Genomic DNA, 17,540 nt, shown 5'->3' with positions numbered 1-17,540 from the left:
GCAAAGCACTTTGCTTACATTATCTCCATAACTTTTGTGGATTGAAGTACTATTTATAGATCAAGTCCAAAGAATTTGAGTCATACAGAGTCATGTAATTTGTTAAGTGATCCCACAGCCTATGATCCCACCTACCATCATTAGCTGCCTACAGTTCATGGTACGGATAGGAAACAGTACCCCCAGAGAGGTTTTCCCTTTAAAGCTTTACGAATTGCCCTAAAAGTCACTAGAGGTTAGGAAAACTACATCTACACACCAGAACATTACTTCCCTACCTATCACTAGTCACTTAAAGTTCCTAAGCTGTTATTTCCCACAGAATACGTATTCCATGGTCCACTAATTCCATGGACTTTTTAGGATGTCTTGTAGCCAAATTAGTTTGGGATACACTGGGTAAACAAAGTCATATAGGTTGTTCTTGTTTGGTTTTTAAGGACCTCTAATAATGGTCTTTGCTTTATTTCCTGAACACATACGATTAAGGAATTCTTTCTCCCCACACAGTGTTCTGCAAGAGCATTTTTTTTGGAGGGGGGGACACGGGGGAATCTCCTCTAACTCACCATGACGTTCAGGTTTACAATACAACTAGAAACATCTTCTCTTCGGGAGAGTGCCTGAGATCTTGTTGGTTATTATTTTGGAAAACGATGGTTTGGAGGTACACACTTGTTTGTTTACCTCTTGTAAACTGTGGTACTCATTCATCTTCTGACAGAGATGTGTAGATATTGCTAAAATCAAAGAACGCAACTGTACTCCTTAAAAGTAACTCTTATGACATCCTCAGAGACCACACGGGTATTTTCTCTGCAATGGGTACAGTACTGAATAGCACCCGAAACAAGCTGGCTTGGTTACAGACACTGACCTGACCAGGGGCAAAAGCTGGAACCTTCTGTGTTCCACATGGCACGTTCCCATTCACGGTTAGGTGTGTGCGTGTGTGTTTGTGTGCATGTATGAGGGGGGCATGTGTTCCTGGCAAACACCTGGATAAAGTTTTGGTCTTATCCAAATCGCATGATTATCAGACCTTCATCATCTGGGCAGCCCAATTTTCTCAGGAGATGCACTCGGTCACTCCCCAGAAACAGGGAGGGAGGAAATCTCTGACTGAAGGCTTTGACTCACTGGGTGTATTTCTCCTTTCCCTTGCACAAACTTTCCTTAGAGTTCTGGACCAGATAATCAAACCCATCACGTACTGAACGAGGAAGGCGTTGTTCTATACATAGCATGGGCTTCAAAGGTGGCAAGGGTTGAATTCAATCACAGCTTTACCCACTAACTTCCAAGCTCAGAGGCCATTTTTTGTTAACCAATTGTGCATTTATCCAACAAATAGTTATTGATTGCCCTTTATGCTTCTAGATCTTGTTCTCATTCCAGGTCCACATTATGGAATAAGGCAGATAAGTCTTTGAACCTCACTTCCTTCATCTACAAATTGGGAATTTATAGGATTGGTAGAATTAAATGGAATGATGTCTATATAGTATCTAACTTAGTACCTGGCACACAACAGGGGCTCCATAAATCACAGTGATCATAAAAGCAAGGATGGTAATAATTCTTACTGATTTACAGCCCACTGAACTGAAGATTTCACACAATCAAGAACATTCCTTTGTATGGAGGGAGAAAAGCAGCTATTTAAATTGTGGGGTTTTTTTCCCTTAGTAAATAGCTATAATTTCCAAAGTATTTACTCTTTGAAGTCTAGATAATACAGGATGTTTTCGAGAAAAGATGTTATCTTAGAGGGCTATCATTTTAAGCCACAATTACTATGAATACTCTAATTTATATTGGTTTATTAGATTAGTTTACAAATCGCCTGGCAGGTAGAGAGTCAGAAGTTGAGAGGTGAATTTTATCAGAAGAGATCATAAAAGATATTAGACAGAGGGGCTATCATGAGAGCTATAACAGCAGAAGAATAGTAGGAGATTCTAGAAAACAAGGGAATGGAAGTTAAAAGAGAGAAGGAAGAAAGAAGACAGATACTTACTAAAACTCTGCAATGGGTTCTCATCTGGTTGAAAATAGGATTTCTATGAAGCCTACTAGGACCTACATGAGCAAGAAGCCCCTGTCTGGCTCTCTTGCCTTATCTTATACTGTTCTTTGTTTATTACACTTCAGTTACACAGATTTTCTTCCTGTCCATCAAACTCCATGGTTGCCCGTGGTCTCAGTTGCATGGCCTTGGGGTTTTGCATGTGCCAGACTCCTTCTATTTGTAATGGTGCTTCCCGACATTTTTGCATGGCTGGCTCAAAGGTCTCAGCTTTTCAGAAAGGTCTTTCCTGATGACCAAACTTAAGGGGGCCCCAGATGGTCTCTAGCATGCCATTCTATTTTATTTTTGTCAATGCATGTATTGTTATCCAAAGTTTCCTTTTTTTTCACTTTGTTTTTATAATCTGACTCCACCTTAGTTTCTAGAATGTAAGTTCCATATACACAGGGCAGTTGGTTGACTGTCCTTTGCTCTGCTGTGTCTCTAGCACTGAGAATTGTGCCTGCCATCTAGTAGGCTCTCAATAAAAAATAGTTGAATGAATAAGTGATTGAATACCAGCATAAATAAAATCCTTCAAAAGGATCTTGAGAAATGACAAAGAATAACTTCACCAAATTGACAATTTTGCCTGGGGCCCAGGCTGAACACAACATTAATAATGTCCATTGAAATTTTCTGGCCTAATTTTGATATCTCTAATGAAAGAATTGTTCCTTCATGCACGCAATTCTAGGAAATCATTTATTATTCTAATCAACGTCTGGCTATTTGAACAGTGGTTATCTTCTAGCACCACAAATGTGTGTCTGGCCTTGGGACACAGGCAGAACTTTCTATCTTTACATTTCTAATTACTATACAGGAGCGGTGACTTTAATCTGTACATGGGGGAATAATAATTCTGAAAGAAGCTGTTGTTTATTAGGTGTTCTGAGGAAGCACAATACCAGCTTTGATACACGCAGATGCTCAGCAAAGTATCACTACCTTTATCTTCCCCGTCAAAAATAAGCAAATAATTACTCATTTTGTTTAATTTCTCAGTGACAGATTTCATTAGTTTAAGACATTTTTTACATTCCACATTTGCTATCATATTATTTTTTAAGAACGTCAACCTCCTGCTAAGCCACAAATAAGATACTCGGTGTCAGTATGTCAAACACAGCTTTTTACCTAGAGCTCGAAAACATCTCGCGCTGCTAACGGAATGGCAATTACTCATGCAAAAGACGTATAGCTCCCTCAAGACTTTTCAGAAATCTTGATTATTTAATCAGCGTTCTTGATTTGTAAGGCTAGGTAGTTGATGGCTCCCAAAATGTGTCACGTTGGACATTATCCAGATGGAGTGCCAGTTTCCATTTGAGATTAAAGAGGTGAAACCCACCAAGAAAGGTTTGCTACCATCTTGGTCTATGGCTCAACTTATAGCAGATGACAAATAAAACCTGGCAGCCTGCTTTGCCCATGATTTTAAAACAGAAACTGCATTCAACTGTCAGTTACCAAGTGAGGTGATTAACTCTGATGTTGATTAAAGTTTTTAGCCCATGTTTTTACTATGGACAAGTTCTTTTTTTCTTCCCTCTTTTTTTTTGGGGGGGGGGAGTAGTTCTTTTAACATAACTCTTACCTTCTGTCTAAGATTTTATGATGTCAGTTTGGTTTTGCTTTATATAGTTACTGGTGTTCTTTTCAAGGACTCTCTATTGTAGGCTTACAAAATTAGTGTACAAAACATTTTCTATACAAAGAAGCTAAATCGGGCATATTCCTTCCGTAGTGATACACAGAAGTACCATTGCGACATGCATCTTAACTCTTCACCGATCTCTCTCTTTTGTAGTTCTTTTATTTTATGTGAACAGTGTTTCATTTTTTTTAAAAAATTGGACTCCTGATTACCCCAAAGGCATTCCCGAGACTGGCAGCTAAATTTAAAAAAAAAAAAGGCAATAACTATAACAAAAGTCAGATAGGGATTGGACAATAGCAAGCAGCCAGACCCCAAAAAGAAGTGTTTATCAAAATCAATATTAAAAAACTCACAAGGGGTTAAAAGGCCAGGATCCCAGGTGTGAGGTTTGTCAAATGACTGATGAACAGGTCAGGGGGCTGAGCCAGATCCAGGGATAGAGTGAGATTGTGTTGGAAGCACCCTTTCATACATCTCCCCTTTCCGTCGGCTTCGGTTCTATGACACTTCTTTTAATTTCCTTAAAGATCTTGCTCACTTCATTGTGAGGCATTGACAATAAGCTGCCTTTTTCTAGAACATTCTTTCTATTTTTCTTTCTACTTTTCTCCTGTATTTTCCTGGTGACCAGACTGCCTCTTTCTCAGTTTTCATTTAGATATCACTTCTAGTAGGAAAACTTTGCCGACTGCTTATGTGTGTGCTATGCTCCCCCAGGGTCCTGTACATCTTCCATCATAGCACCTGGGGCTGTCACAGGGCTGCTGGTTACCAGTCTGGGTCACTCACAAAATACTAAATACCTCGAAGGTAAGTACCATATTGATTTTTATACATCCTTGCATCTCCAGTATCCAGTACAGCACCTTCCAACTGTTCAATAAATATTTGTTAAAGGAATAGACATTGCTTATGGGTGAGGGTGGCTGTGAGCACTTGGGTATAAGCAGGAAATTGATTGTTCCCTTTGAAGAGAAAGCATGATAGCAGTAGAAAAACTGATATCTGCAGGGGCAGGGCTAAAGAGACGGAGATTCTCGACAATGATATAGGATGAAGGTATAACTCTATGGTACTCCATTCAGCAGCCGGTGGCATGGGGGTTTAGATATTTAAAAAGCTAATAGTAATAATGTTTTCCAATCTCACTGCACTTCATATCCAAAGGATTTATTGAGTTTTATAAACACTGATTAATCGTCCCTGCCCCAGTGAGGTGGGTAAGAGTTATTTTACTCATATTATGGAGAGGAACACCAAGGCAGAGAACGATTAAGTGGTCAACCCAAGGTCAGGCAGTGAGTCATGGAGAGCTGGCACTTAGACATGGAGTTTTAAACTTGAAGTTCCGTGCTGAATCTATTAAGCACTGAACTGGATCCTTCCCATGCCCTCAGGAAAGGTGAGTAGCTCCCTTTTCTATGCTCCCCAAAGCCACTTGAACCACCAATGCTATTTTCTTACTATATGCCAGGCTTGTGTCTAGCACGTTTCATAAATTAAGTAAAAACCCTAACAAAAGCAAGCATTGATATAAATTTTCTTTTTATCACTTTAAACATAAGAAAGTTGTGTCAGCAATATTAACTAACTATTACATAGGAGACTTGGGATTCACACCCCTGGTCCTCGGAAGTGAAAACCTATGCTGTTTTACAACATCCTGTAACTTAAATGCTTGTGCGCCTCTTAGTACCTGGTGGGTCAGGCAGGAGGTATGGGCAGGTGGCGTAATTCAAAAAGCACAGCAGAGTACTAGGAGATAATGGAGCTTCCATGAGTATTTGTGGAGTAAATAATAATTTTAAAAAAAGCTCAAAGTCCTCCCAAGATCCTAAAAAGCAGAAACTAGAGTCCAGCATTTGAATGGCTCAGGGTCACAGGGAATGAGGTGATGTTAAGTTTATAGCTATGACTCCTACCCAGAGACACTATTAGGGGTCTCTGGATGCCTGCCCATGAAGGGGAAGTGGAGGCATCCCGAAGAGCCGTTTCCATCACAACCACACGCCACACCCTTTCCATACCAATAAGACATAAGAATCGACCTTCATCTTTTCTCATTTAAATGTATATACAGAAAGTGTATACAAAGGTTAGTCTATCACGAAATTCCAGAAATTCATTATAATTCTGCATAAATGAAGGGAAAATCTAGATGTCCAACAAATGAGTATTAATTCAATTTAGCAATGACTATCTTACCACTTTGCAGCCATTATATACAATGTTTTCGAAGCGAACTTTCAACATGTCAGCAGTATTAATACATGGCTACATAAAATTGAAAAGTCAGGTTACAGAATAACAAATAGGTATGGCCTTGTTTTGTAAAATAAAGTATGTAGATAGACACAGAAAACCTTGGAAGACTACACTCAGCTAGGAACAGTGATTATCTGCAGAGATTGGGATTAGGAGCAACTTTCTCTTTTTATCTCTATTTCTGAATCTTCTGAAATGATCATGTATTGTCCTTAGAATGACAACAACAAAAGTTATTTTTAATTTTGAAAAACAAATTACAACAGATGCCCCTTGGGAAAGAATGGATTTTGCACCACTGGAATCATAGACCAGGCACCAGCTACCACGTGAATTTCTCAGCTTTAGAAAAAGCCACAGTCTCCTGAACATACCCGGGCTTGTTTGTGTTCTCTCTCCCTTGCCACGCGCCCTGTTCTCTGATGTAAGGAATCAAAGGATTCGTCCTGTTCCCCTCCACCTTACCCTGACATAGCAAAGATGGAATGTGCACTACTTCCGAATCGAAATAGGCACGGTGCAGCAAGAGGCACTTCCGAATGATGAAATTAGATTAGGAGTTAAGACAAAATACGGTTAACTGCCTTTTAAAGAAATTTGATGGAACACATTACTATAAACAGTACATTTGGGCAGCCAAACAAACTTTGCCCAGAGAAAATCAATTTGCTCCCCAGACAATGAGAAAAATTACTTTAGATTTGACATTAAATATTGTCATAAGTATTTTTTAAGAAGCTTTTCTATAACTCTGTGTAGAAATAGGAGTCAAAGGATGCCTTTGTTACCATGGTAACAGTCTCCTTCAGAAGAGCAAAGGATGAAGTAGCATACCTTCGCCCTGCACATATTTGGCCAATCAATAAACAAAAGACTTAATTCCGCATGCATCACAGAGGAAGGTGGCCAAGGTGTCTATGATTAGTAAAAGGGTAGGGGGTATTCAGGTATTCTGGGTTCAATCACCCAGCCTAATTTCCAACTGAGTGTTAACACTGTTTTCATTAGGACCCCATTATGAGGTAAACCAGTGCTAAAATGCCTGTAGATCCTTGAAACATGGAAATCTTTATTACAAAATTTTAACATATCAGTAATAATGTACAAGCTGGTCAACCGTGACTGGAGGTGTAGAGAAGAACATGTATTAAAGTGAGAAATGCATGCACCGTGGGAAAGCAGGAGTAACGCTAGACCAGAAACAGCTAGTACTTCTGAATGGTTACTGTAGGCCAAACGTCAACTAACTGTCACACGTGAATTGTTCTCTGATTCTTTCAAATTACCTTAAGAGTTACTACTATGAGTTTATCCCCCATTTTACAAACGATGTGAAAACTATTACTATTCCTGATTTGCTGCTGCAGGAACTTAGAGATTCAAGCAACAAGCCCCAGAGCTTTCATCCTGGCAGCACTGGAGCCTGGGGCTCAAACCCCAACAGAGAGCTAGAGAGGCACCCTCTTCTCCCCCTACCATACCGCCGGCTCTGCCAGCGATGGGCAGCACGGCTTTATGAACGCGATCGTACTTCTCGGAGGTCCAGACTCAGGCTTTTGTGAGACTACAGTTCCGTAATGCATGTTAGGAGAAAGCACATAATAGGCCTTCAGTTAATGTTCCTTCCTTCCTCTTGAAAGCCTTCTGTTCCTCAGAATCAATATAGGCGACTGTGGAAATTAACAACACTTGACTTCATCAGCATGACAGAGAGTTGAGAACTACTAGAATACTAAAATCTCACTTCAAGCCTTGGCTGAATAGCTCAGAAGTCCAGAGCTTCCATAACATCAGCTTTCTAGGCCCCAGCTGCCTCTGCTGTGGCAGAAGGAGCTTCTAAAGAAGCCTCCAGGAGAAACTGTTCATGGTAAGCCGGTTGCTGTGAACAGAGTGGCCCCTGAACACTCCCGCTTCCTGCTTTTTTGAATTTTCATACCTGGCTAGTAGGAATGAGCAATGCTTGTTGCCTACCTGCCAGGTAGTTTTCCTGTCCCATCACGAGCTCACCTTCATCACGGAGTCTTCAACAGTTTGGTCCTATGTACAACACTTGATGCTCTCCTTCTTTCGTGTTTTCATTGAAATCTTTGTCCTCAATCCTGTAATTACACAAGTTTTGACCATGGGTTAAAGACCCTCAAATTGGGGGAATAGACAACAGATCCCTGCTTAAGTGATTCAAATGTCCCCCACTATTCAAAAACTTAACTAAGGTATTGATAAATAGCAAAAAATGGTAGACATTTTAGGGGATCACTTATTTGGGAACAGAATTATGGACTCAATTCACTTTTGCAGACTTTAAGTAAAATGTCCCTGTCATCTTGAGCTGTACTCATTTTAAATTGCTGCATGAGGCATCTTCATTAGTGACATCTCAGAAGAGAGTATTTAGCATGTTTTTCATCTAATGCATTTCCTTAGGTGATATCTTATATAGAGTCCCTGGATTTTATACCTACCCAAGCATAGCATAAAGTTCCCATTTAAATGATCTACAGGAAATATTTTCCTGCAAACTCGACAAGTGAGTACAAGGTTGGTCACCAGGAGACAGGAGCTCTATGCCTTAAAAGGCACAATCAAAAGTGTCAATTGTCTGGCCCTTTACAAGGCAGTCCCATTGTTGTCCCAACTGCCAGCTGCAGTTTGAATTCACCTGGACTGGTGTTTCAGAGCAATCCCTTTTGGTGCTGGAGAGAGGAGGCTAGTAGTCTGAGAAGTGATTCCAGGTTGGAGTGGAGAACCCAGACATTCCTCTCATCATACCTCTAAAGCAGAATTTACCAACTGTTGGCCCATGGGTTATCCCCAGAAGGGATTATATAGGCTGCAGGGGGAGCTGAATAGTGTTTTACATTTGGATTAATTGCCAATGTTTAAAAATCATTAGATTTCACTGCTTCTCTTGAAAAAGCTGGCAGCTCCGGACCCGCATTCACACATGGCAACCATCTGCTGGAGCTGGGTAGGGGCTGTGCATACCAGAGGGGCCTGTGTCATCCAGTGCCCTACAGTCCCCACCACTCTTGAGTCTTTTCTCTTCAGTGAGGCTCAATGTCATCATCCCTAGAGCATCTTACACCTGGGCCACTTTGCCTGGCCTGATCGGCAGACGGGGCTTGGGCACCAACCAAATAGGACTATTGTAGGCCCTGCTTTCACACCTAGAGCCAGTGGCCTGGGTCTTCCTGCACTGCTAAGAGTTCACCCTTTTGTTGTGGGACTGCGTAGAGAGTAGGAGAGGGGTCCTAGAAAACCACCCAGGACAGCTGGGGCTGCTGGGGGAGTTTGAAGCAACAGCTACCTGTTTCAACCATGCATAATGCGCACTCACGTTTTTGGCCCAAACTTTCAGGAAAAATGATCTTTTGTTTTAATTTTTTAATTCAATTATTTATTTATATTTAGAAAGAAAATGGATTCTTGTATTCCAGGGTATTATTTTGCATATGGGTATTGTTATTGCTTTCTAGAGTTATACTTTTAATGCATAAGCATAAATAAAAGAAATTAAAACATTTATATAGATAAATTGGGACTACCTATGTACAATGCACATCCTTATTTTTCCCTCAAAAATTTGGGCTAAAAAGTGGACATTATACATGGCAAAAATATGGTATTTTCTAACCAATGTGGAAGTGACTGTACCTGGTGCTGAATATTGGCTTTGTCTTAAGCATTTAAGTTTGTGAACCTAGCTCCAAGGTTAAGTTCACTTTCCTGAGCAGATAGATGTAAACAGACCATGCCAGAGGGTGTCACTCCCAAGAGGACTGCCCTGCCAGTCCCTTCAGTGTTCCCTTTTCCCTGATGTTACAACTGCACCTTGTTTTTTTTTTTAAATCAATTTCACAGAGAAATTGCTAAATGGTGTATGAATGACTTCGATAGAATTGGTCCTATGAGCAAAGAAAACATGCTTGTTGACAGAGAGTAAGAAGTCACAAAGACTTTACATTCCCATCGTTCATTTGCGTCTCAGAGAGCTTCATTCATGACTTGCCCCGCTTGATTACATCTTAATTTAAAATATTAAGCAACTCTCCATAAGTCAAGACAGCACCTCTTGGTGAATCCTAAGATGCTGCACACGTGGTCTATACCAGAATTTCCAACCTGAGCGCTGCTGATGTTTTAGAGCACATCACTTTTTGTCGGTGGTGGGAGCGATGTTCCTGAGCATTGTAACATTGTCACAGCATCCCTGAGATCTAGCTACAAGGAACCAGCAACGATCTGCAGTTATGACAATCACAAATGGCCAAATCTTCCCTAGTGGACAAATAAGAGTCCCTGGTCTCTACTTCCATAATCCAAATAGGTCATGTGGTCGTGAATTGGTTGCTTACAAGTCAAATTGAAATATCATCATACATGGTTAGGAAAATAATGATGACTTATTTTTATATTACTACAGAGATTTGACAATCTGTAATTTTGCTTAACTTGACCCTTTAGGCAAGATTTTAAAAAGGATAGTTTTAAATGGTCATTTGGTATCTCTCAACATTTTTTGGAAGGGGGAAGGGGATGAGAAAAAACACACACAGTTTTGTTTTATGTTCCCCAATCTCATTAAAATCCTAACTAACTTCTGGAAGGTCCTTCCTCCAGAATACTTACTATGACTGATTTCTAAAACACACATGTGCTTAATTATTAATTTTCCTCCAAATTCCAGACTTTTAAAGAAGAATCAGACATAGGCAAGTTAAATGACTTCTTAGCCAAAGACTGTTTGATCCTTATATATGTCTTTGATCTCTTCAGAGTGAGGATTCTGTGTTATTTGCAGAGGCAGTATATTAAATAGTTTTTCTTACTCCCTATTCATAGTGTTTTCCACAACATTACCATAAACTACTCCTCAACAAATTGACAGGGAATAGTACTAAATTCCAAAAGTGCCTTTGAAAGAAGTAAAAATGATTAAATTAAGTCCAGGCAAGTTTTAATATTTAATAATACCAGCATTCGCCCTGGTGGAGCTTCTGGAGCTATACTTGATGTCTTCCTTTGATCGCCTACCTTTAACAAGCCCCATGGCATCTGCCTTAGAAATGGTTTTGACATCCTTCTCCCCTTCACATCTAACCCCCTGTGCTTCCTTGAACCCTTGGTTATTACAGTGTCCTACGATTACAGTCTTGCTTTATCAAAGCACCCCCCGTTTTTATACCACAATTATTGTGTGTAAAACCAAAATCTCATGTTACATCTTCACCTAAAATCCTTCAATCACTTCCGAGTGCTTACAAAACAAAGGCCACATTCTATGAGATACACACGTGTATCTTTCCATTCTCAGATTCTGCCACTTGCTAATTTTTAAGCTCACAGGTTACTCGTAAAAGATCCCACTACATGCTCCCTCATTTCCACTTCTTCTAAGCTCACCTGGAATACTACCTGCCCTGGGTTTTCTACTATGTCCTGGAATTCCGAACCTCCCTTTCTGTTCTGCACCTACAGAAGCACTTTATAATCTCCTGGAATCATTTGATGTCTGTTTCACCGATTAAACTCTGAGCTCCTATAATGTGAAGAACTGTGTTTATTTTTTAATATCTATACCTTTCACCTGGTAGAGTCCATCATATACAAATATGGCTTTTTAGTTTTTTAAATATTTATTTCAGTCACTTAAAAAAAATCTATCACATGGAAAGCACTCAGGAGACATCCTCAAATAACTGCCTTCCTTGAAAACTTATCACATATTTTAATATTTCTGCAACAGATACTTACTGCCTGCTTTCTGTGTTCTAGCTCCTGTCCTAGGTCATTTAAATCAATAATATGCATTCATTTATATAGGAAATAAAGAACTCTATAAAGTTCCTCAGTGTTTATAAAGGAGAAAGGTTTCTTAGAGACAGAATCTGAGGCTTTGCTCATCAGCTTCACGAGTCATACACATTCAAGTAAGATTCTATTATATGACATATATAACACATTAGCACAGTGCCTGGCACTTAATAGAAGCTAAATACAATTTGGTTGACATTATTATTACTGTTGTTACCATTATTTTCCTATTAGAGGAAATACCTCAAATTGAAAAAAAAATCCATATAATTTGAAATGACACAGAAGCTGCAAAGATCAACAACTATAATCCGAAACAAAATATTTTTCTACCATTCCATGTATTTTTTTTTAACTTAATAACTATTTTTTGAGTCCAGGTAAAACCAGAAAAAAGGGATCAGCTACCACAGAATATGCTAATGTATGAAAGGACGGACATCACTACCTCTGCAATGTAAAGATTTCCATTTAACACATGCATTTAAGAAATAAGGTACATAATGAAATAAAAGACTCATTTTAAATGGTGTAGCTCTTCTACGTGGTACTGAGCGCACTTTTCTACTGAACGCAATATCTGATCCACTCGACGGTCAGTATCGCTGACCGTGTGGCTGAGGGTCTCGTGAGCTATGACTGCACATTGTCACGGACCCCTGGGAGGTTAGTAGGACACTTTCGGCTTGGCGTGGGTCTTCTCATTTTATGACCCGTCATGGCAGGTGGATTTGCTTCATGATGATCGTTCCCTTTACAAAATATCCTGTTCGTTTAGAAACATTCTGTTGCCTATGGGCAATACGAGCTTTGTCATTTATTTATTTCTTGAATAGTTATTTTGGGTTTCAAAGGCAGTGAAAATTTACACATTGGGCAAATTTTTGTTTAAGTAATTTAGTGTAACTTGACAAATGTATGACATATACTTGTATTTTTATTTTTGTTAACATTGGAATTGTACGGTCCAGTATCATAATCACCAGTCACAGGTAGATTTTGAACTAGTCTGAAGTGAGAAGTGCTCAAAGATCACAGAGATTTAGTACAAAAAATAACATAAAGTAGGTCTTATGTAAAATAGATCACATAACCATGTGTGTATATGTGTGTGTGCATAGTATACATGTATATGTATATACATATGTGTAAGTATACACATATATGGTTACATTTGAAATTACAATATTTCATATATGTTGGATTAAATAAAACATTGAAATTAATTCCATTTTCTTTTTTATGTGCCTATTAGAGAATTTTTAATTTCACATATAAAGTCACCTTATAATTCTCCTTTAGACACTTAGCTCTCAGAATGATTCATACCTTTGTTTTCCTTTTCATTGTATTAAATATTATTGAAATGGGATTCCAGGATCGATTGCTCCAGTAGCCAAACTTTACAGATGAAGAAGTAGAGGCTCAGAGACACTCTGGCTTAGGGTCAGAAGGCTAACAGGACACAGCGCAGAACTGGAACACCCATCTCTAAACTTCCAGTCCTGAGCTAAGTTACTAGCAAATCAGCAGAGAGCAATACATAGCTGTTGGAATAACAAATAAATAAATACTGTATCTGTGCTGTGTTGCATTCACCTATGGGATTCTGACATGAATAGACTTTGTGTGCAAGGGGGGAAAAGGCAAAACCATAGTATTTAATAATAATAGAGACCAAGTTGGCTTTGTAAAAAACCTCCTGAATTCTGATATGAGTATTTCAATAGTAAGACATATGGCACATGAAACAAGCCTGTTAAAATACCTCTGACCACCCCTATACTTTGGTGATTTTGTTTACACAATAGGAAGAATGGGACCGTGTCAATGAATGAAAAATAAAACCCACATTTCTCAGGAAGGAGGCATCCGTCTTTTTCTATTTGTAAATGCTGACGAGCAGAGTTTAAGGAGGGCTAATGTCACCCATTCATCTTAATTAAAGAGTTAATTGCTCGTGTATCCTGATTTAGTTAGCCCAGCCTGGTGGCATGGGAAGCCCTTCCCTCTATGTATTTTATTGACCAATGTAATGACATCATCAGTAAGTCTCAGGATTTATTCATGCTTCAGCCTATCCTTATAATGTTAATAGCCTTGTACATGATAAAACTTTCAAGAGGAAAGGAGTCCTTGCGCCTTGCACAGAATACAAAAGGAAGGTGGCTGTTAAACGTCTCACTTCAGCTGTCACTGAAGCATTCCTTCAGAGTCTGGAGTCATGAAAATAGCAAAGAGTAATTTTAAATGCTAGTTTTCAAAGAATGTGAAATCGTGTGTCAGGCTGCTACAATTGCACATTAAATATTTGGAAGTCAGCAGTTTTCATTCAATATTACCCAATAGGAAGAGTAAGATTCCGCTGTGGGCGTGTTTAAGACAATCAAGTTAGTGCTGGTGAAGAAAATCTTCGAAACTCCCATATTCCCATACGTTCGGCAAAACCTCGAGACCGAATAATGACCCATGAATTGGATGAAAGATTTCCTAAAAACAAGGTTTTCAACCTTTAAAATGTAGTTTTCCTCAAAGTCTCGACTACTTCCCCAGAAATAATGTGTTTAGATGAACTAAAAGGCTACAGCGAATACATGACTAATTTTAGATTCACACCCTTTGCTAATACATTTTTTAAATGGCAAAAGAGGAGCAAAAATCAAAGAACAGCAGAGAAAAAGTACCATCTTGAGGGCATACACAGAGGCAAAAACATGGAAACGATGTGAGTTAACGGGCCTTTTTGTGTCTCTTCTCCCACGGAGCCATAAGCGGTCCCAGTTAAAGTTAATTAAAGTTAGTGCCTTGCTTCTGCAAACATACTGTTTCAAGAACCATGCACCATTTTTGAGCTGCTGATTACACAGTAAATGCGAGGCTATGGCCAAGGTAAGTACACTGAGGTAATACCAGGAAAAAATATATATAAAACACTAAAAAGTACAAGATACATATAGACCTATAGACACAGTCACATTTTTATATTTAGTTGTATGTTATTACATATAATACATAGGATAATATTTTCTATAGAGAGTGCAGGACTTTCTCGTAGGATGTCCTACAAGACAACCATTGTCTTAGGTTGATTACTCCACTCATCTGCCCCTCAGCTTGCACATCTATAAAACAGTGATAACTGCAGTTCTCCCCTAGAGTTACTGTGAGGGAGAAATGAGCCAATGCATAGAAAACTGACACAGAGCTTGGCCTGTGGAAATAAGCATCAGATGGGTGTGGTCCATAACTTTTATAAGAGTAAGTCTGCCTTTCTAAGATAATGATTCACAGGGGCCTCTTTCATATAGAGTTTGACTTTTCATCACAGAAGTTTCATTTTTAGATTGTTTTCTTAAAGTTTTAGTTTTCTTTTAAAGAAAAAATAATTTGTGTTGTGATTATACAGAATGTGAGCTCCTGTCCAGTTTCTACCTCTTTGTAGCTTTGTGACCTTGGACAGTTGGCCTCACATTTCTAAGCGTTGGGTTTCTTTTGTGTCACGTAAAGGTAAAATAAAATAGCCCTTATGGTATTGGGGAAGATAACAGAATACAACAGTTGTAAAATCTTAAAATAGCTTATGATCCATAATAAAGTAATGACAGCATTTCTGCTTTTCTCTTTTGAATTATGAAAAAGATGATGATACATGAGAAAAAATAACCAAGAACAACATATTATTGAATATTAAGAGTTTTCTCTCTGGGGGTGAGATAATGAGTTTTTTCTTCTTTCTTGGTTTTCTGCACTGCTCAGTTTTCCACAGGGACCATGGTGGAGATTCGTGATGAAAATGTGTTGGAAGCCCTTACAGTTTAGTGTAAGAAGACCCCATTTCCAGCTGTGGGTGATTAACGGAAAGTTACTAGATAGGAATTCCCTAGGTGGAAATGGAGGGAAATGATTGCAGATGAAGAGGGCTGGGCCAAGCTTCCAAAGCAGATGCACAGTCTGCAAAAGGGAAAAGTGAGCAGGCCTGATGGGACGTGCTCGAGGCTCTGTGGAAGGATAAAACGGGAGGTGGAAGAGTTGATCGAAGAAGAATTGGGTAAGACATCGAAGAACTTGAAATTTATTCTGTAGTTAGTAAATGGCCACCTAAGTTGGTGAGAAACGGGACTCTGGAGTCCCCAGTTAGGCAGTGCTTAAATTTTAAAGTAGCATGTAAGGCAGAAATCAGAGATAAGCAAAATGAGCCATGGAAACCACGTAAGGCTCTCATAACCCACCGCATGGCATGGAGAAGGAGCATCTTACGTGATGGTCTATGTACAATGCTACAGAATAAAGTCCTTCATAGACAGAACTGTTAGAACTACAGAGATACGCTAAGGAAGGGGTGAAGGAAAGTCTATGTGAAGATGTCTATAGGCTTCCAAAACATTTTTTCTGTAAGAAAACTGTTTAAGGAATCTCTAGAGTTAATTGAGGGAGGATAATGTCATGTTTTTGAAAAATTGGGGGTTTTATGGAATTCTACACAAATATCAAACAGTTCTAGTTTTTATTTTTTTTAAGATTTTATTTATTTATTTGTAGAGAAAGAGAGGGAGAGAAATATCCATGTGTGGTTGCCTTTGGTGCACCCCCACCTGGGGACCTGGCCTGCAACCCAGGCACGTGTCCTAACTGGGAATTGAACTGGCGACCCTTTGGTTTGCAGGCCAGCACTCAATCCACTGAGTCCCACCCACCAGGGCCAAACAACTCTAGCTTTTAAACATTAATAAATTTGTTTTTGACTTTTAGCGTTAGATCCCATACTTTACCTGAACACACGCAGCAGAGTTTTACTGGTAATAAAGCAAGTAGAATAGCAAATGCACTTGCAAGACTGTCGGTTAAGGGTCTAAAGTAGAAGTCAAGAGGATTAGGATACAAGGTTGGAAAGAGTGATGGCATGACAGGGTCAAGGGTGACTGCAAGGACTTCGTGAGACAGATAATGGAGCCATTGGCGCACATTAGAAGGTGGGTTAGGAGATCGCTTCAGTAGGTGAACGGTCAAAAAGGATGGAGATGTTCCGACTTGCTGAAGTTGAGGTGAGAGGAAACATCAAATTTCAATCATCCAGTGGTAAGTAGTGTGACAGCTCTCAAGAGGTCAGGCCAGAGAAGTGAGATGGAAATGGACTTGCCTGGGAAGACAAACACTTTCAGCAGCAGAATCGAATTATTTTTTTTTCATAAAACTTTGACTTAGGAGAAAGGAACTCTTATCTGGGCCCTACTCTTCACTAGCTAATTTTAACTGAAATTATTGATGCCATCTGCAGAGGGCTCCTATAAGCACTAAGGGATTGTGTCTTATCTTCACGGTTAAAAACTCCATGAGGGTGTGTAATCTCCTGGTTCATGAGATTCCGTACACCAGTTCTTAAGCACATTGATTCTAAAGGGTTATTCAAACTTCCCTTAATTATGATTTTTCCTCCTTTGTGACAATATAATCCAGACATATTTAACCATTTTTAAGATTTTTTTCCAAAGGCAAAATCCACTTGACACTTACAGCTGTCACACCTTCTCCTCTAGGCTACTTTTCCTATTGGGACAAGTATGTATTCAAATTATAGTTATAAAATAATGAATTCTTAATATGAAGAAGAGAAATGTTCTTGGACTGAAGATAAGGGAGAAAGTTCATGGCTACTTCTGGAAATAATCTCAAATTTTAAAAAAAGACTAGGAATGTTGACATTTTATATAAAATAATAATAGCAATGGC

The 17,540-nt window shown here is 39.1% G+C and overlaps 1 protein-coding gene across 1 annotated transcript in view; it reads right to left on the bottom strand.

Annotated features, from left to right (window-relative positions):
* LOC139441028 (teneurin-2-like) overlaps positions 1-17,540 on the bottom strand; it is a 2,123,458-nt gene that overhangs the window by 356,894 nt on the left and 1,749,024 nt on the right. The window contains exon 11 of the mRNA XM_071221851.1: positions 7,971-8,098. The gene's annotated coding sequence lies outside the window, so the exon portion shown is untranslated. The remainder of the gene's footprint in view (positions 1-7,970; positions 8,099-17,540) is intronic.

Source organism: Desmodus rotundus, chromosome 6 (genome assembly GCF_022682495.2).
Source record: "Desmodus rotundus isolate HL8 chromosome 6, HLdesRot8A.1, whole genome shotgun sequence".
NCBI lineage: Eukaryota > Metazoa > Chordata > Mammalia > Chiroptera > Phyllostomidae > Desmodus > Desmodus rotundus.
The sequence above is the reverse complement of the archived record's forward strand: the minus strand, read 5'-3'. Positions and strand labels throughout refer to the sequence as shown.